This window comes from Strix uralensis, chromosome 4 (assembly GCF_047716275.1).
Source record: "Strix uralensis isolate ZFMK-TIS-50842 chromosome 4, bStrUra1, whole genome shotgun sequence".
Classification (NCBI taxonomy): domain Eukaryota; kingdom Metazoa; phylum Chordata; class Aves; order Strigiformes; family Strigidae; genus Strix; species Strix uralensis.
This window is the reverse complement of record NC_133975.1, coordinates 19,261,999-19,283,510: the sequence shown is the minus strand read 5'-3', so window position 1 is coordinate 19,283,510 and position 21,512 is coordinate 19,261,999. Positions and strand designations below refer to the sequence as shown.

Here is a 21,512-nt window from a genome sequence, read left to right as displayed (position 1 = left end):
GGTTTGTGTATCTCTAGGGAAAACAAGCTGCTGCTGATCAGCTGTCATTAAAACTGTTATGTATTTTAAGCTAGAGTTCACATCTGAAACTTACTTGCTCTCAGCATGACCGTAGAATGATTATGTATATATACACCTAGATATATATTATTATGAGCATATATATCTAAAGTTACAGTTTTGTGTTTTTTTCATCAGTCAAATTTAACTTGAAGTCTAATTTGCCACTGGAATTGAAAAGAAGGCAATAGCAGCCCTTATGAAGAGCAGCATGGTAAAGAATAAGTAAAAATGGTTATGGCTCATTGATTCTCCTTTGGAGAGAGCAAAGATATATATTGAAAATATAATACATTGCAATATATTTCTACATTCCTACATGAGACCAGAAAAATATAGACTTTCTCTTTTACTACCCAGCTAGGAATGCAGTTTCTTTAATGTAGAGAACAATATATACTTCTCTCCTTTTTGTAATGTATGTTTTTCTGCTTGAAGCAGATGGGATTCTGCTCTCTCCCCCACCAATTCTTCAGACTTTCTTTCAGTAACTCTCGGGTATAATCATAACCTTAGAACATCAGAAGTATGGAGCTGGAGTCAGTGTCAAGAAAAGCATATACGACTCTAGTTTCAAGGCTGATGGGCAGTACTTGCATAGATGAATACCAAGAATAGTATCTGTTTTTTTCAGAACCTTCCATGATCACAGTTCACCATTTTCCTTATGCTACATTAATTTAATAGCTTACGCTGTGTGGGGGTTCCCAGTAGCTAGCCCAAGTCTCCTTTAGTAAAAAGTAAGCCAATTACTTCTCATGCTGCCTTAGACATGGAAACCTTCTAATTGTTCATTCTTATTGTAATACCATTTCAAACACTTGAATACTGTTGCCATGTATCTGCTCCCTTTTTTTCTCCCTAAGTCCAGCCCTTCCTCATAGATCACAGTTTCTAAGCTTAGTAATTTTCTTGTCATACTCTCAGTTTGGTCTAAATTTATGTGTGTCATTGAGTAAAACTTGTCAGAGTAATCCAGCAGAGGATTCTCCTGCAGCTCATCACAGTCAACAGAGCAGAGAGTTTGTACATTGTATAGTTCAATCCAGTTATCAGAACCTTCTCTGCAGAACTGCTGCTTAGCCATTTATTTCCCAGTCTTTTTTTTTTTTTTTTCTTAAATGCGTGATCTGCTTTTGCAGGATTTTTGTTGACACTCTGCATTTAAAGTGTTAAGTATAAAACTTGTAGAAGATCTTCAGACGAAACACTAAAGATTGGGAAGTAAGAGATTTTTAAGAATATGGAACTTTCCAAGGCACTATTAAACATTTCATTTTATATGTATATATATATATATATATAAAAGTAAAAATACAAACAGGTTAGAAAACTAAGATTCAACATTACATTGTCAATACTAAAAATATTCTGAGGGAAAAATCATTCCAAAGAATAACAATAAATCCACCAGGCTAATAAGATAATGGTTAGGTTTTATTTTCATTTGTCTTGATAGTCATTCTCTTACATGTATTTGCAAAAATTCAAGTAGGAATATGCTTCGACATATCATAGCTTACTTTTATTTATAGGTTTTATTGCGCTTGTTTTCAGGGATTATTTAGGTGTTCTCAGTGACTGTACTGTCATTTCACTGTATATGCCAAAACTCATCTCTGTCAGTCACATGCTTATATAAGCCTTCCCATCTAAACTCAAGTAACTCTGCAGAACTTGCCCTCTCTACTGAATTTAGTGCTCAAACATCTCTAAAATATGTCCTCTAGAATCTTCAATGGAGTCCTTTTAAACATACAGTCAAAAATGTAAGATTTGTTTAATAATCAACTTTTTTTAATGTTAGCATAGTTGAGAATCTCTTATCTATATTACAGTGCATTATATAAAATGCATAGTGACTTAAACATCACAATAATTGCTCTTTTTGTTTATGCTGCAAGGAGCTAGGATATCTAGCCCTATGGAGAAGGGCCCAATCTGTCAGCTCACCATTCACCAGTCCTTCCTTTCCCCTCTGTTTCTGGCTGTATAATCCCATCACTTGTTCTGCACTAGTTCTGTTCGTTTTCTGTTCATGTGCTAAACCAATTCAGTTCAGTAATCTGCAGAAAACTACCTCAGCATAGAAGGTGATTCTTCCCCCCAGCCCCCGCCCCGGCCCCTTTGTGTTGATGATTAAGTAAGTTTACTGTGCAATCAGGCAAGTACCACAGCTAATAACAGAGAGCAGTCAGGGTCACAGTGAGAAGAGGGAGAGGAACGGTGTTACCCTTTTTGCAGTAGTGAACCACTTGATCAGTTCTTTTGCAATGTAGAGACTCTTAATTAGTGTCTTGAATTTAGATGTCAAATTTGTCATGACAACTAAGCTAGGCAGTCTTAATACTATCCTATAGATCACTAGTGTATTTTCATTCTATCTTATTTTTGATTTGGCACATCTATTCCTGAGTATAAGGAGAGAAGCTTTTGTATTTTGAAAATCGCTTAGCCCTTCAGAATACTTTTGTCAAAAGACAATACCAAGGAAGAAGATCAGATTAGAAAGATGAAGTCATAAACCAGGTGGAAGCTGACTGTTCTGCTCTGTAAGAAAAATGGAGCTAGTAAAGAGATCATCTAAAAATATGCAAATTTGGTGGAAAGCACAAGGAAGTAGTTAAAAAGGTTAGACTGAGATTATAAATATTACCTAACTGCAAGTGTTACCTGTCTTTTCCACAAGTGGATGTTAATTTTCTCAGGTAACTAAAATGTATCTTTTCTGCTTCTTGAAATCAGACTTGCAAGTATCTCTGAAATCACTTTTTGAATTGTTCTGTACTAACAGCATGAACAAAAAAAGCTATTATAGGGATTTCAAAAGAAATGTGTTTCTTACTGCTTTCTTATTTTATATTTAAGGATAGTATGAATAAAATAATTATCGGTTATACTATTATATGATGCATAATGTGGTGTTATAAAAGTGCTTACATTATCAAGAGTTCCCACACAGTGATAAATGAGATGCCACCTCATTTCAGTAGATCTAGCACACGTAATAAATTTGTAGAGACAGAAAATTTCAAAGAAAATAACTTACAGCAAATAAACCTAAAAAATATAACCTCTCTAAATTGTCTGTCAGCAGTTCAGGATTTACCTGGATTATGCAATTTATTTCTTCTTGTGCTGCCTTTTATCAAGCTGTTTGAAAGGAATCTCTACTTTGAAAGTAGCTGCATTGGCTTTTTGATGTGCGTTATTAGTATAGTCAGCAGTAGGATGAATAGATCAGATTTCTGTCAATAATTCTCAAATTTCCAAATGAATATAATCTCTCAGTGTCTTGGTCAGTTATTTCTTGGGGCAACCCATTACACGGTTAGTAAAGGATATTTCACAATTTTTCTCTGAGTTTTTCTTTAACATTTATCACCCTATTGTGAACATATAATTAGTAGAAATGAATGATTAAATACCTTTCAGTCCTGGTTTTAGTTTTGCTTTGATTTAGGAATACAGGGGGTAATATAGGGGTTAATGTCAAAGATTCTTCTCATTTTAAATCCAGTCTTTGTGAGTGGCCTTGACAATGGTCAAGGAAGGTGTGAAAGAACACAAAAATCGTGTTACTGGCACTTCCCCAGTATTCCAGTCCCAAACGATGTGTATCTTGGGGACTTCTAAAGTCAGAAGATATCGCCTCTCTGTATTTAATGTCTCTGGAGGGATTTTTTTTTTTCTTCTGTTCCTTGTCTTGTAACTTTTTAACCTGTACAACTGTCTCTTGGCAAAGAGTTCCACAACATAACTATCTAAATAATGCGTGAAGAAGTAGAACTTTTTGTTTTTCAAACTTTTTACCAGTTTAGCACACAAAGCATCATAACCAGTTTCACAGGGTGCACTGCTCTTCATGTGTACTGAAAATATGGGTGTTTTATATCTGAAATGTATGTAGAAACATTTAAAATTGTAGATGTTTTACTTGACAGAGCTCCACATGAAACTTGTTGGCACTGTGGTTTTTCATGTTTTGTCATTTTTTCATTTGTCTTTATAATTAAAAAACCTAAATACTGCTGCCAGTGAATCTTAGGTTTCCAATCCAACCTGTTTTCTAGTGGGAAGGATATTAATTTGGAAAGTACCTAGAAATGCTACACTTCAAATTTGTGCTGATAAATACTTTTTAACAAAACCTTCCCTCTACAACCACCAGGAGTGCAAGTCCACTGTCAATTTCTGTTGAAAAACTCTACTATAAATGGTTCTTGGCTCTGACAAGTATTGTAATCACCATAATGAAGTCTAAGTTTTAGGCATACATTACTCCTTTGGAGGATGTATGAACAATTTGTTAACATTGAAAACTAAGCTTGCTCACTAGGGGGTTACAAACTGCCAAAGACGTTATTTCTTTAAAACTGTGCTTAGATGTCTTTGTTCTGACAGTTCATTATTTTTTTAGCAAACAAACAAGATTTTAAGGAACAGCTAACCATTTCAAATAATGCCTTTTGAGTCTCCAAATGTTTTCCATAGCTTAGATGTTTTTTAGATCAGAACTAAATGCATCTATTTCATGTTCTGAGAAAATGTCTAGAATGTTTTTTGTTTGTTTTCTTACAAAGTCAGAAGCATTACAGAGTGTGCAAGCACACAATAGCTAAAACAATTCTATATACTGCAACTTTTCTTGGAAAAAAAGAAGTAAAATATTCTAGGAGTTGATTTCCTGTTTATTTCTTATTTTACTGAATATTTTAACTCCTGCTTTGAAGATACTCCACAAAACATCTTCAGAGCTACTCTTTAGGAAGGAAAGCTCATCTTTTGTTTTGTGACTGCATAACGTTTGAGTGACTGGGTAGCAAGTCTGATGTGACCTCTAGTGTATTATTCTACTTTTATAATCCTTTTGCTGTTTCCTTTTGATTTCTACAAGTTTTTTAGTCTGCATATATTTCTCACCATGACTGAATTTTACAGCATTATGTGTGGCAAAGTTAGAGGTAGGTAAGTTTGACCTACACAGCTGTGCTGCCAAAAGTCATTACCATGGAATCTGTTATGCTGGAAAAAGTGGTTTTATGCTGTTTCACTTGGGAAGTGAACTGTGACTGGGATTGCCTACTTTAGCAGAACTGAAGCTCAGCAGCTGCCCTGCTGCGGCTGGATTAGCAGCCCTTTGTCCGTGCTGTGCGTCATACAGCTGCATGAGCGAAACCGTTTTGGTAGGTGAAGTCTAACATCTAAATTGTAAGCTCTTTGAACCAGAAATCATGCCCACCTCCCTCCTTCCACTTCTTGCCTGAACACACTTTTTTTTTACCTCAGTAGTCCACGTAAATCTTTGAGTTACCTACTGTTGCCACTAATGTTCATGAGACCGAGTAGATCTTCTGCAAAGGCTGAGAATGTGAACCAAAGGAAATAGCATCTTACAACACAGTCTGCTTACTGAAATACTGCTTTTACCAGCAATGGATGGTAGAAGTCAAGATCTCAGTGAAATGGGATCCTTACCCAGAATAACACACGGACTTAAATGTAGTTGATGTCCTGTGGCTGTTTCCCTAGACTGTTATTTATTTTTTAATTCTGTACAAAACCAAGGCAGCTCTGAATAGCCACTGCATGCATTTATTGCAGCATTCAGGAAGCTGCTGAGAAGAAATAAATAGTGCTGTTACTTGGTTAATCCTTGAGGTTACTTCAGAACTACTGTAACTCGGGGCAGGGGTCCATCCACGGTTATGACCTAGTTCGTTCATTTAGGGTTTGGGTTTTTTTATGGGAGAGTTCCATGTTACAACCAACTGTGGAAATAGAGGCACACAATTTATGCTGCACCTTGAATACCTTTCTGAAACTTCACAACTGACATGTGAAAGTCATTAATTGCCGTCAAGGTTAGAGGAGGGTTACTGGAATCTGACATGCCAGACTGCAAGAGTAGTTTATTTGTCACCCCAGGCAACGTCCTGGTACATGCTTAGTGTTACAGTGTACAAGGAGAATCAAGAAGAGAATACTCACTCCGGAGCAGAAATTTGAGGAGAAAATGCTGAAGTGCTGAGCTGGAATAGCTATTTTTGGTGCTCTAAGGCCAGCTAAACTGATTTCAACTGCTTGCTCTGGGAAACCTCTCTTGAGCAAAAGAACCAGAAGTGCTCTTTGGGTCCTTTACCTCTTAGGTCAGGCTTATCGTTCTGGTTAGAATACCATCTGTGATTTTAGATTAAAGGAAAACAGTGCTTCAGTTTTCTGATACTGAATTAACATTATGTAATTCGTTGTTACGTTGACCCCAAGATTTATTTATAATGTGATGTGGTAATTTCACATAATCACAGAATCATCTAGGTTGGAAAAGACCTTGAAAATCACCTAGTCCAACCCTTAATCTAACATTCACAGTTATCAACAAATTTGAGATATAAAATAATAATTTAATACATTGATTTATCAAGTAATTCTCCTATTGTGACCTTCATTATTCCATTTTAATTATTTTGTAATAGTTTTTATAGTAGCTTTGTTCAATGTTGATATTTGCTCACTCATTAATTTTCAGAAAGCCCATTAAGACAAAACTGATTTATTATTGCTGATTGCAGAATAGGTCAGTAACTTCAAAAATTGAAAACAATAAATTCAAGAAAATTCTAATTGATCACAAAGGCTTCATGCCTGGATATTTTAACAAGGTAAAAACCCCCCAAAACTTTAGCCTCTTTCCACTTCTAAATAGGACATTTTAACTTAACTGATGTTAAGGATATAGTAATATCAGATATACTCCCAGTGATAAATTCTATAGTGTTATATGTGAAAGTTTTGGAATTGATAACTAATTCTTCTCAACTATTTAAATAGTTGATCCTCATCTGATTAATCTAAAATATTAAAACCTCCCTAACGCTGTGATCTTAGTTTAATTGCCTCTCTTCTGTCCCTGTGCAACTATTTTATTGCCTCATCTGAAGCATTCAAGAGATTAGTGAGGTATAATTTTTTTTATGTCACGGAAATATCCTGGCTTGACCTTATTCAGAGATTATTATGTGTTCCTACCTCTAAACAGCACAGTCCATAAATTTCCTGTGCAAGTCTTGCATGCTTTGTCTTCAGGCTTATTGACTCTACTACGGTAACTCCTCAAGGTAAAAGACCTCCTTGTCTTAATTTTTTTTAAGCTTACAGATTGGTTGGGTTTTTGTTCTTTTTTTCTGTTAAGAAAACAGTCTTTTTGAAAATGTTTGAATACATAGCCATAATACTTTCTGATATCTCTTGACTTTCCCATGCTGTAGTTTATATCAAATTTTAATATTTTCTCCCTGGTGCTAAGCTCAATTAACTAATGAAAACGTATGTGTGAGCATCTTAGGAGTCACTGTCAAGCTCATGAGACATTGATGGTCTTCTAAGGTGTTTGGAATGATGCAGTCAGAATAAACCCTTAGAAATAATGTATTTTACAAGTATGTATTCAAAAGCTGTTTGAATCATGGTTTATATTAATAATGACACAAGGAATAAAATCAACTTGTTTATCACAATCCATTGTTCCTAATGTTGCAGTTGTTAAATTGATGTGTTTAGGTATTGGCACTTGCTCCTGAGTGGGAACATCGCCCTCCGACGTGTTTGGCTTTCTCCTTTCTCATCCATTCTCATGTACTATGCTAGGATGAATGACTGTATTATGGGATGTCATAGACTGCATATGTATGGTGACAAAACTTGTACAGCATGACAATACAGTGCCCCCAAATACAATATCACCTGGAAGTTGAAAAACGTAGTGAAAAAAAAGGGGGTTAGTGGTGACACTATATTTTAACTTTTAATAATGAAATATCTTTTTCTGATTCTTCTTTTCTCCATGTAAAGTGATAGTCTCTATTAAAAATAGATCAGATTCTCCTAGTTCGTGCTTCCCAGTTTTGACAAACTATATGAAATTCTACATATTTTCTCTTGTTCCACAAAATTAAAAGTATGCAGCCATATCAGATTTTGTTCATACACTTGTTTGATTACAAAACAAGGGGAAAGGGAAGGAATAGAAAAGGAAAAGAATAAAAGAAAACCAAAACCACAACCTGGATATGACTGACCAGACTAGGTAAAAATAAAAACATAAAATCAAAATCAGTGCTATCAGATTTGAGAACAAATTTAGAAATCTTTATTCTGTCTTTTCTTGTATGCTTTCTTGCCATTTTACTCTACTGTATTTCTTCTGCCTTTGTTTCTATGTTTCTCTTTTAATGCTCCCCCTACAATGCCCTGTTCTAGTCTCCATTCTCTTAATATAACAATTCCCATTTTTGAATGCTCAGTCTGCTAATCAAAGTACTCTTTCTCTGTCCAACATGTGTGTTTTTAGCTGTGATCATATAATATTTTTTTTTGCGACTGTTTTCCTATAAGTTTTCCAGTGGCCATTTGCTTACTCTCTTCTTTCAGTGATCTGACTGAAGTTCACTTACAGGAACTATTTTTTTTTCTCAGGGAAAAAGTTTTAATTTGTGCCATCACATACTGAAAATCTAACTAGTTGCTTTGCCATCAGTCTGAGAGTATTTACAGCACCTAAATCAGTTGGAGGAGCAGTAGATATTGCAACATGATGTTGGGGAATTACTGTTAAACAGTCATTTTAATATCTCTGTCTTAAAAAAAAATCCATAAAAATTTGATTGTTTTTGCCTTAACTAATGATGGTTTATTGGTTTTCCTCATTATTGGGTAAAAGTGCATTTTAACTAAAGATTGTAGCACAAATTTCAAAAGAAGAGCCGCTTTCCAGCGGGATGTATTTTTTTTCTCACTCGTGTGTCAGAAATTTCCATTCTGAAGATGCAGTTGTAAAATTTTGTAGTACTCACTTTCACGTCTTGCTTAGTTTAGAGTATTACCGAATTTTTCTGAGATTATTAGATTGGAATCAGATGAAGTTTTAACCTCTTATCATATTAAGAATGAAAAAATAGCTTTATTTCCCAGGATTTCCTTGTGGCATAATCTGGTATGTGCAATTCTGATCTACTGATCAATTTGCTGTAGATACTACAGTAGCTATGGGTCTTGAGAATGGGCCTTTATAGGAAAAGAGGTTGACGAACTTGTTCAAATAGGGAATATATAGATGGAGAAAGTGCAGCAGGGACAAAAATACCAAAGAGAGAAAAGAAACTTACTGGTCAAGATGGACTTCAAAATTGAGTGAAGGTATCAGCTGAAATAATAGCCTGGTAGATACAGCATTACCTATGCAATAGACACCACTGTTCCAAGTAAATGCAGAATTCTTGGATAATGAGTCAACAACAGAAGATAACTAATAAGTTTTAGGGAGATCCCAAAGTGTTTATGAATAAGGTAATGGTTAAGGATTTTTCTTGTAGCTATAGATAAAAGCTCAAATCTCTGTTCCGAAGTCTTGCCAACAGCTGTTCTTCACCCATGAACCAAAGTACACTGGTTGTTGGTACAAAGCACTGGAAGCAAAGCCATTCTGACTTTGGTCAAATTGTAGATCCCAGGCTTGATGCAAAACAGAGACACACAAATAATGCCTTACTTATGCGTACATGAAAATAAGATCTTTTTCTTCCTTTTGAAGAGAGATTTTTTTGCTTGCTTGTTTTTTCAAAACGAGTGATGCTAATTTTGCTTCTCTACATTTTTTTTTTCCACATAAGCATATCACTATTTCCTGCTCATGTTGTCATAACACTTTGTAAGAACGTCCATAAATACCTACAATGTTATTGTTGTCTTCCTGGTTTAAAATTTCTTTATTCTGCACTTCCTCTGAAACCTCCACCCTGCTCATGTTGACAGTTAGTAGTATGATATGGCATTTTCTGTCGTTCCTGTCAAAAACATCCTGTAGTTCCTGTGCCTGTTTGCCTGCAACCCACTGACTCCTCTGACTAACCCAGAGTCTCCCTCTTTCCTAGACATTGTGCAAAGCTTGTTTGTCATTATGGAAGTCCTGTGTACCAGGGAAGTAGAGATAACTCAGTTTTCTGAAGTGGTAGCTGTTTAAGAAAATAAGTTTTATTTTGAAAGAGATAAAGAAAAGTGATGTCCAGGGTATGCATGATGAACACAGACTGAACAAAATATTTTCCCAAATGAATGCAGATATTGGTATCTGTAGCTGTAGTATCTATATTAGTCCAAGAGAAGGAAGGTCACATAGGAAAGTGTGAGTCTTGCACTGAAGCCTTCTTGCTTTTTCCTTAGTTTAGTGGACATTAAAGATGTTTTGGGGTAGAACAGATTTCTCTCATACCTGCTCAGAACTTGAAGAAAAATGCCAAGGAACCTATGAACTTTACCAGGCCTTGATAAGCTATTGTATATTTTAATGATTAAAAAAAAAAAGCAGTAATCAACGTGGTGGGAAAAAATAAACAATTAATAATTCTAGAAAACCACCTGAAGGTTGCCTTACAAATATCTATAAAAATCAGAATATGAGACTAAGATCTGTACAGACCAATTAACAGCGCAACAAAAATCGGGTTTCCTTTTTCTTTAACTGCTACCTCTTTAATTTTTAAAAAACATGATCTAATTATTAATCAGTTGAGTCCTTTTTTTTTTTCCTTCCCCTTTATCATAAGGGAACACTGATATATCCACTGTGCGCCTCTATTTATTGTTTCATTTTTTAAATTTGAGACAAAACATTCATATCTTCCTCCAGTGCTAGTTCTCAAATAACTGCTGTTCAGTAATTCGAAGAAGTTTTCATTTGCCCTTCACAACTCGGTGAGCTGTAAACACTAAAGTAATTGAGCCACCCACATCCTGGTCTGCAGGTGATATGAGTGATGTATTTTATTAGCATTTAATTAAATTGCTAATGTTATGCTAAACTGTGAAATTGCTGGCAAAACTTGAATAACTGGATTAAATGACACTCTTGGGTAAAAGCAATAAATTAAAAGATTGAGTAATCTGGAAAAAATATATTCTTCAACTCTCTTGAAGAAATTAACCTATGCTCTGCTATTTTTTTAAAAAAATTTAAAAAATTATCCCTCAGCAAACATACTGAAATTTGAGGCTGTTGCAACATTAATTTCACACCTTCCTAGTTTAGGTTAATGACTTCTGATTGTAACAATGAAGATTGAATGGATCTCATTCTGTGGTAGTAAAGAGATGATATACACTTGCAACAGTTGCAAATTACTTAAATTTCATATAATTGCATTAAGATTCAGGGATGGGTGTAATATCAGATTATTAAAATGTTGATTCTTTCAGTTTGGGGAACACTGAATTATTTATTATTTGCTTATTTGGCCGTTGCCTTAAGAAGTCTATCTGTGCAAAAGTCATTTGATACGACTTTGTTTAGAACTAAATATTTCCAGTTAAAATTTATAGCTGTCAACAGAAGATGCTGGCTACTGCAGAGAATGCTACAGCCAACTGGAAGGAGAAAGAGTATTGTTATTGGAAATGGGAGACAGGAGGGCTCCAACATCACATTTTTCATTCGAGGGATGTAGCAAAAAAAATGTGGAAAATTACAAATTTCCTGGTTGCAAAATAAGGAGGAATACTGGTATGGAAATTGGGTTTCCATCCAGAATTTTTTTTCTTTTCTGGAGTTAGAAACAAAAACAACAAAAAAAATAGAAAAGTCTCCACTTGTAAGTGAAGTAAGGGGGAATCAAACAACTTCTGCAGCTGCCTTCATTCAGCTCTTCTAAGCTGAAAGCCTGAACTCAGTTAGTTATTAGTTATTGTTTCCCAAATGGTAAATTAACCATTTGAGGATTTTTTTTTTTTAAACAGGATGATGCCCCACTGAACATAATTTAAAATTAGAATGTTTTCTTTGGAGTTTTATCTTTTTGATAAAACCCTTTCTTTAAAAAAAAAAAAAGTAGCAAGTGCATGCTTACTGCACAAAGTCAATGTTCTGTTTCTAAATGGCACTGAAAGTGAGGAAATTGCAATTTCATCTTTATAACTGTATATTTTAAGGTGTTTTAAGATGTTCAATCTTTTAATTTCATACTGAGCTCTCTGGATAAATGAGGGGTTTTGGTGGTGGTTTGTTTTTTTTTTTTTTGTTAAGTCACCTGAATATTCATGGGCTCACATGACTTGTAACTGTGAGGAATACTAGGTATTTGGCACACATGCAGACAAGGCCTAGCAACAAAAAGCTTTGTCTTTTCAAATTCTAAAGTTGAATCCTTTTTAAAGAAGTCTGATTATTCAGACCTGAATGCTGAGCACTTCTGAAAACCAACTTCTCAATGCTGTCTATATCTGGAGAAGAAAAAATTTGCGGGACTCCAAATAACTTATAGAAATGAAATTTCGAATCACGGTAATGTGCAAATATGTAGTGTCTGGTAGAATTTGGGAGAGATGGGAAGCCTATCTTTTTCTAAGTGAAATTACTGTAATTATTGTATGCTTTTGTATGCTAACCGTGAGATTTCTGGATATGCTTGGGAATAGCTCTAAAAATACCAGATTGCACTGCTGATATACCCAGTGGTCATAGGTTTTAGACAAATACCAATATGTGAAAGAAGCACAATGAATGTTAGCAGAAACAAGGTTAACTTCTTATTGCAGCTTAGTCACTTGAAATAAGAAATATCTAATCTTCTTTTCTCTTATTTCATACTCTCTCACCAAAGATTTCAGTGAGCTTGCTAATGATAGTTTTCCTTTTAGGTATTTCTTTTTGTGAAATTGCAGCTACGTGATGTGGTATTTAGACAGTTTTCTAACTTAACTGAAACTGAAGGGGAAAAAAATAACAAGATCAGTATTAATTCTACTCCCAACAATTACTCCAACAGTAATTCTACTCTATGGGCACATACAGGTTAGTCTGTGCAAAACTCGACTTCTAAATGTATCTTACGTGTGGGTTCTAATGTGCCTTCTTAGGCAAGGAGACCAGATACATATGTAGACACACTTTTTATTTTACTTTATTTTACTTTAAATAACATGCAGAATGTTCATGGACCTCATTTTTTGTATCCATAATGCTACCCACTAGATGCTTTGGAGCGTCGGTTGGAATATGGGAGACATTTCAAATTAAGACCTGGCATTCTTACTGTTTCAGACTGCAGATACATCCAAATAGATAACATACTGCCCAGTTGTACTGTGTATGCCATGAAGTCTCCTGCATCCTGCAGATGTTGGCAGCTCTGCAATTCCATCCCTGTCTTGGGAGAATTAAAAATTGTATGATCTAGCTCAGAGGAAGATTTTAAACTCAAGGGCTGCCAGTAAAGTTGTTGGTCTGTGCAGCTCAAATTACCAGACTCACAAGACAAGAAAAAGAGAGATCAACAAAGACATGGTTCTAAGTCTAGTGAAGATGCCGCTAAAATGGAAGGAAAGGTCCTGGGTATTTACATATTCTAGATTTCCTGTTTCTAAGGAATCCTTCTTAATGAGATTGAACTGAAACCGGTTAATTTTCTAAAATGTTAAAGCGCAGAAGCAAACAGCCTAAGCTTCTTTTCTCAGACCTTGTTAGAGCAGGCCACCTGTGATACAAAGGAGCGATGATATGATTCAAAATCTGTTGAGGACAAAGGAGAGATACTAATCAGTTATAATAGACTCTGGACAGCGTTGGGAATGAAGTGACAATTAAGTCTCCAAACCCATTAATTCTGGTTAGTGTCCCTTTTTTTAAAAAAAGATCAAGCTGGGTGGTTATTTGTTAATTCATAACTAAACTAGCTTCACAAAGATTGTTGAAAAGCCATTGGAGAGTAATAATTATTGTGTTGTCTTATAATAATGAAGGCAGTGGCAAACCAAAATACACTTTTTTCCTTCCGAATGAATTTGTATAAAATGGTATTTGTCATGCTTCTGTGAACAGTTGTTACAGCTATTATTGCTAGCTGTAGCTATTAGTTGCTACTTAGATTAGTCTGGTAGTCTGAAAGTCTGTGTAAATTTCTGCAAGTATTGTTTACTTTAAATGCTAATTTCTTAGCTTACCTCTTAAGTGCAACTGTAGTACTAAAAATTCTCATCTCACTATACATGAAGAATCTTAATAGAAATGGCCATAATTCTGAACACCACAAGTATCCCTGATTTGGTGGTTGTGTTTGTTCACATCCTCTAAGGTGAATCAAGCTAGAACATATCATGAAGCAACCAGTAAGCATTTTGAAACAAAATTTGCATCTAAAGTTTAGAGTCTATTATTTTCTTAGTTAGCTAACACCTTTTACTGTGAGGTTATTCCCATTTTTGAAGTTGCTTTGAGACTCAAAAGGAAAAGTCTGTTAGTACTCAAGCTTTTCAAGGAATTATCATGGTTTATTGAGTTAATAAAAAGTTATTTAGTGCACCCCAAGGCTAGTCCTAAAAAGGTTCCTATGCATTCAAACAGGCAGGAAACTCTGAAAACTACAAAATCCATTTTAACTATGGTGTGATAAAATGGGGTGTATTAACTGGGTTACAACCAACAGTTCCTATGCTTGTAACAGTTTCTTGCTGTTAAACTTAGTTCTATTACTAAAACAGTTTTCCCAAAACCCAGTAACAGGATGTGAGCAAAATAGAAGAGTGGAGGAAGACTTGGGAAGTGCATTGGATGAAGATTTATAGTACCTATGCAGCTACGATTGCTTGTGAACAAAAGGGAGAGGTTTTCTTGAAGGGGATGCAACACTATGGGTAGCAAAGACTGCTCAACTTCAGAGAAAAGGTTCTAAGCAACTTCAGAGAGAGGCTTCTAAGTTGTCTAGGATAGTTTGATAGGGTAAGACATGTTGCAAGCTTTAGATCATTTAGTCTTGGAGTAGGAATAAAATAAAGGACTAGGGAAAAACCTTGGGCAAATAGATAGCATTCTGTCAGTATATGCCTCTCCAACACTTTCAGTAGAGAGTAGAAGGAGATGGGCAGCTATTACAGTCCTGCTGGCTTTGGATTTCCAAAATTTTCAGCTCTGAGGAATACAGTCTTGAACTGTACTGCTGTATTTATGTGAAGTGACATCCAAGTTTATACTGTAGATGAAAAACCTAATCATGAACTCTTTTGAGTGCAGAATCTTGAACTATGTGCTCTTAGTTAAAGAAGTTTCATCTTTGTTCCTTTATCTTATTTTTTAACTTTTATAAGGACCTTGTTACTTCAGTAAGATGTTTTCCATAGGCAATCCATATCTATTATTTAATCTGCTGCAATAGGAATAGTTACAAAATAACAGCCAGAAATAACAACTGTTCTTCTAATTACACTTTTTAAATGATGTGCTGTTTATCCTATGTAGGTTCACAAAATAGAAAACTCAAAATAAGTGGGATTTGTTTAAATACTTCATCTAGGGTAGATGCTTACCTTCAGATTTGTGACTATGTAGGAAAGTGATATCTGAGATTATCTTTTAAAATTACCGTAAACACTATGTTGAAACTTTAGTGACCATAACTTATAAATTTCTCTCTGTGGACATGTACTCTTCTCCTAACACTGTAATCATTCTTCACATGCCTTTTATTGACTATAACAAGGCTCTTAGGAATGTGTAATTAGACACAGTCAGTAAGCTCTGCTTGAAGGTTTGCTATTATGCATTGGCAGAATGCTAATTTATTTAGCCATGCTCTATGTCTAAATGCCACGCATAGGCTGTATGTTTCTCTTGCCTTGAAAACATAGAACTTGCATTGGGCCAGATGGTAAGTTGGCAACCTGGTGCACCCATATAGAGGACTTGAGGGCAGAAGTGGTTTCTCTTTTGCATAGCTCAATAAATTGCTGTTTTATGCAGGAGATGAAAGTGCTGGGAGTAGGTGATTTCTACCAAAAAAAAAAAAAAGGGCAGATGTGTCCAGTTCATACCTCATCGCAAACTTCCTTGTGCTAAGAACAAGAAGGGATCAGAAGAGTTCAGATATCCTGGATTGCACTTCATTCCCTGAACTGCTCTTTGAATAGGATAACTGTGTTGTACCTTACTTCTAAGCTGCTTGAAAAAAATTCTTTGCTGATGTCACTAGTAAATGACAGAAACTGAAATGCATAAACCTACAAATACCAAAGGTAAATATCCTCTGCTTTGGGTAACCAGCAGTTTCAAAATAGTAATATGCTCTATTTTACTGCTGTAACAGAAAACATACAAAGAACAAAACCTCCAATTCAGATATCTGTGTTCATTAAAAAAAAAAAAAAAAAGTTCTTTCAATAAAACTTTAGACCTCAGTGGAATAAATTGCTACAGAAGAATTAGAAGTTCTGTTAACACTGGCTTCTTTTGTGACTTATCCTTTTGTTTTTGCCAGTAACTGAGGGTTTTTTCCATCAATGAAATATTGTGAATTACAGTTTTGATGTTATTCCAAAACATAGTTCAATAAGATCTGCTGAGGATTACTGAGGCTCCATCTGTTCTTGCCATGAATAGGAAATACTACAGATGACACTGAACAGATGTATCCTGTCTATTACAGTCATGCTCAAAAACACTGAAATATTGGATTGAAAAGGCAAAAACATTTTAGTTCCATACAGCTTTCTCCTGTATTTGCCAGACTCTATGTATGTGTCTGACAATCAGGCATCTCAATCATTTTACTTTAACAGTCTACAAAATGTGTTTTTTCTTGAAATTAGCATCATTCATGGTCCAGGGCAAAAGTCAGAGTTTCACATCCAATCCAGAACAACATATGATATTTTAGCAACTTAGTGCCTATGAATTTATGCTCACACTTTGTTTTTCTCTGGCCTAATAAATTTTGAGGTGGATTGTGTACCTTGAATTTTTAATTATTCTTATTAAGTGCAGAAAGAAAGATGAACACCAACCAAGCAACCTAAAAATTTGTCTGTGAGTGTGCTGAGCGCTCTAAAAAAGATCCTATCTTTGCCTTGAGTACAGGAGAGGTTTCAATGCAGGTCTCTCCCTCTTAGCTGAATATCCTAAGCTGCAGCAAATAGAGACTGAGGAGAGAGAGGGTCGACCCTAGTTTCAAAAATGTAGCACCACAATCTCTATTAGAATGTATATTTTGTGAAATTTGAAAAAGCGCCATTAGGCACTTTAATTACATGTATTATTATTTTTGTTTGGCTTTACACTTAGTACTCAAATTGAGGTGAATTTGACTGAAGTGTATGATGGCATGGCCAGCGTAGCTGCAGTGTGGATGGCTCCTCTCCCTGCCATCCTGAGACGAGGAGGCCCCAGCACCTGATGTGTGCCCCAGCTCACAGGCTTGTACACGTTCCTGCTGCTTCTCTTCCACTCCAGGGCCGTGCAGGCCTGCTGGCCTGCTGCCCTCAGAGGCTGAGCTGTTGCAGTGGAGAGTCTTAAAGTGAGTGGCTGAGGTGAGAGATGAAGAAGGTTTTGAAGGATTGGTATTCCTGCTGAATTTATAAGACTGATGGACATAACTCCTGCCCCGCTAGATCTGAGGCTGTGACTGTCAGGTAATTTGGCCTGTTTTGTACATGGATCAGAGCCTGCGACAGCTCGTTCTGGTTTATGACACTCTGCTCATCAGGTTAGAGGTTGAGAGATAAATTCCAAGTGGCAGAGGTGTAGTGAATGTACTCGAACAACCAGGGAGATGGAGGAGCTCTCTTACAGGAGGAAGCTGCAAGAAGCTGACTCGTTTAGCACAGCAAAATGAAAAGCAGGAGTGAGATATGATCAGGAGGCAGAAAAAAATGTGTTTAAGGTAAATTATTTAGTTGGCCCAAGTAATAGGTTAAACTCTCTGTGAGTCAGCTTATGTTGGAAATTGATGAAGCTCTGAGACAATTTTCCAGTAGGAGCAGGAAGAGGGGAAAAAAGAATCCTGAAGTTTTAGGGAGGAGTTTCATCAATTCATTAAAAGGATTGTTGAATGTGTGGTGATAATGAAAAATGTTCACTTTTAGTGCTGTATTTCTGTGACAGTTAAAGTCAATCTTTTTCTAAGTAGCTTTGAATCTTCTGATGCAGGGGAATTTAACAGTATAAAAGTGGTATTTAGCTCCCTGAGCAATCCTCCCTGATGGAGAACCCAGGACTCCCATTCTGATTATCTCTTCATTTTCCTTTGAACATCACTTCCCTCTTAAAACAAGTGATTTGCGGAATATTTTGAAATTTTCCATTTAGTAACTCCCCTACTTTAGGTATGCCCTTTGCTTTTCTCTGCTTTTCCAAAGTGAAGAAGATACACAATAATATAGAATGATTTTATTTTAGATAAAGTTGATCTTTAGTGGTTATCTGGCTATGTACAAATGTGATAATTAATGGAATTTTAAAAAGCCTTCTGGCTCAAACAGCACATTTCTTTGTACATGTCATATTGTTAATTTGAAAAATAAGTTAATCTAACAATGATGAAAAGAAAGAGTTGTGCCACAGGAAAAGTTGGCAGCCATCCTTCTAATGGTGCCCCACACTACTTCCTTGAGGCCATGGGAGGGAGTTTAAACAATGTGATGATATTTGTGGGATAAAAATCTGTAGCTAAATTGTATTCAATATCTTCACTGCTGCTCCAGCAGCCCACATGCTGTAGCGTGATGCCACCCAGACTGCTATTATGGCTCTGTAAACTTGGTTTCTTTGAACGCTGATATAATAAAGCAATGAGCTTGAAGAGTGGGTTTCAATCTAATTTTTAATATTAATAAACTTCACAATCAGTGTGATGATTTAATTAATTTTGACTGTCTTTTTTAAAAAATCTGATATTCAGGTTGTATTTGTTTGCAAAAAAATTAATGTTCTGATAGTTTGCAAACCTTATGTTCAATTTTATATGACTACCTAGTAACAGATTTTAGTCTGTAGGCATGTCCACTGGGACCATTGTCTGCACACCTTAAGATGGTAAGATCCCTTCATTTTTGACTCCATTTTCTCATGTATAAAGTAGTGAAGAAAAGCATGATTAGCTGCTGTCTTAGCTCTAGAAAGGAAGGAAATCTGAGTGAAGCGTTATGCAGTTAACTAATTTGTAAAATAATGATCCTTCACCTTGATTATTATGATTCTATCAGAGCAAACTCTGGTGGCCAAGAAAGTCAAAACTTTGGCAGCTACAGAGGAACTGAGATGATTTTTTGATCTGGCCCTCGTTTCAAGGAGTCTGGATATTACAGGAGACAGTAGAGATTTCTTGTGCCACATAAGATCCAATCATATAAGTCAATGATTTTTGCACAGCTTATTTTCTGCAGTGTTATTTGGATAGAGAAATTTGTCAGTAGTTTGTCACTTGATGCTTTAACCATTTTTCACGTCACTGAGACTTTTGACAGAACAACACGAGTCCCTTTCATTCAAAACTCAATAAGTGCTTTTGGTTGTGGGGTTTTTTGTTTTTTTCCTGTAGGTTCTTTTTCTTGTTCTTTTTATACACAAGATCTAACCACAAAAAAAAAAAAAAAGTGTATTTTACAATGTTTGATCATGAACTCCTTCCAGATTTACATCTGAATAAAGAATACGCAATTTTAGACATGTGAATGGGCTTGTAAATATCAAGTAGCTTGGAGTCTAAAGACTCCTAAATAATCGGTTCCTGATCCAACAGAACACTTAAGTGGAACCTTAGCTTTTGCTGAAATAAACTGGTAAAGAAATTGGAGACTCTTTGTATGTTGAAAAGCTAAGATTGTGCTTGAATTAATTTTTAAGTGTACTATGGAGTTTGAGTCAGAATAAACTTTTCCTAAATGATGTATTTCATACTGTTTATTTACTGTACAGTTAATTTGGCACTTCAGATAAATTATAAAGCTACAGCATCATCTACATTCTTTTTCTAAGCCTGTAAATGGTAAAAGTTTCCTGGCATTAAGGGAAAGCTCACTTTTTTTGTAGTAGAGCTAGGAACATGATTTTACAAATAATAAATAGATGCTATAGGTAATATTCTGTGAATCTGAATTAAAGTGTACTGGAGTGTGTTCTGAAACAGAGATTGTGAAATATTGTCCTTTGGATGATCTTTTGAGTAAGAAGATGTCTATTTTTAGTGGCGATATAAGAAGACAAGCAAGCAGGGAATGAAATTATTTGATACTGCTATTTAAAAACTCTTGAGCCATTGCAAGATTATATGAAATTTTATAAAAGCGTGTTTGTCTTATAACTTTTGCAATTCAATTTGGATCAATTGTATCAAAATATTGTAATGTTTAAATATGAAATGGTTTAGTTTTGTTTCTTTTGTTAGTCTTAATTGCAGTCTTGCATTTTATATCTTGCAGACTAAAGGGGAAAAAAGCCACTTAAATAGAGTGCAAGTGTCCCATTATATGAGTAATGCTCACATGTAAATGGCCTTTTGGGATCTATAGAGTCGTTCTTCTTATGGTGTTATTTGCAACTTCTAAAGCTGTGACCAGCTGAGCCACTTAGAAAAGCAAATCGTACTTTTGAACTTCAGTCTGTACTCCATGCTTGTCTCTGTTTTGCTATGTAATTATCAGAAAAGATAAGAATGAGGAAAAGACTGAGCCACAATCTTCTCATGGATAACAGTGAAAATCAGTGAATCTACGTGTATCAATAAAGGACTTGGATTTTGTTTATTCAGTTCACCAGTCTTATAGAATCTGTGTCCATTTTTCTTATTCATGTGACATTAGCAGTGCACTAAGAATTGAAAGAGCAGAACAGCACAACTAAGATGTTTGGAGTATTTTTTTCCCAATAGACAATCTTGGCAGAAACCCTTGTGCAGTCTAAAAGTCAACTTGGTTATTTCTGTGAAGGCACGGGTTTTTGGAGGAATGTAATACAAAGTAAATTATCATGCACTGTACTCTTTGCTTAGCTATAGCAAAAACAAGTGCTTCTGCATCACTGGTTAGAAATGTGCATATATGCTCACACATCCTGCAATTAATAGACAAGCAATATAGTGTTAAGCAGGCTATATACAAATAATATGGAAATTTATAGAAGAATGTGGAACTGGAAGCTACCAGTCCATGACCATAAGTGTTCAACATACTGTTTTGAGATTCTGAGAAGAGTCAATAAACTAAAAGGAAGAGCAGACAGAAAAAAATATATTGGAGAAAAGCAGATTCTTGTGTTAAAAATTGGTACGCATAGAGTACTTTAGTACTTCTGAGTGCAGAGAAGGGACTAAGATTGAGAAAATAGCTGTGGAAGAAATAGACTCTTTTTTTTTTTTTTTTTTTAATTAAACTAAAGAGGTGACAAGCAAGAGTCTATGAGGTACCAACAAAACCTCTGAAGGTAGTGAATAAGAGAGCTCTCATTCCTCCTTTCTTCCCCACTGGATGACAAACACTGTTCAAAACAAGTTAGCACAAAATTACATTTAGATAATGTGCCTTTAACAAGTGAAAACATATACTTTGCTGTAGTTCTCATTTTCTAACATTGTTTTATTTTTTATCTACTATTGATGATTTGGGGGAGTGGCACTTAGTGTGTCATCTTTACATGCATTGGA

The 21,512-nt window shown here is 35.4% G+C and overlaps 1 protein-coding gene across 8 annotated transcripts in view; it reads left to right on the top strand.

Annotated features, from left to right (window-relative positions):
• The window catches only part of KCNIP4 (potassium voltage-gated channel interacting protein 4), a 442,570-nt gene that overhangs the window by 276,844 nt on the left and 144,214 nt on the right, over positions 1 to 21,512 (top strand). For 2 of the 8 annotated variants that reach the window (XM_074865897.1, XM_074865895.1), the window contains exon 1: positions 7,136 to 7,178. The exons of 4 other annotated variants lie outside the window; for them this stretch is intronic. The gene's annotated coding sequence lies outside the window, so the exon portion shown is untranslated. Of the gene's footprint in view, positions 1 to 7,115; positions 7,179 to 12,192; positions 12,392 to 21,512 lie in introns of those variants that run through there. 2 more of the 8 variants (XM_074865896.1, XM_074865898.1) reach the window with 2 other exon arrangements.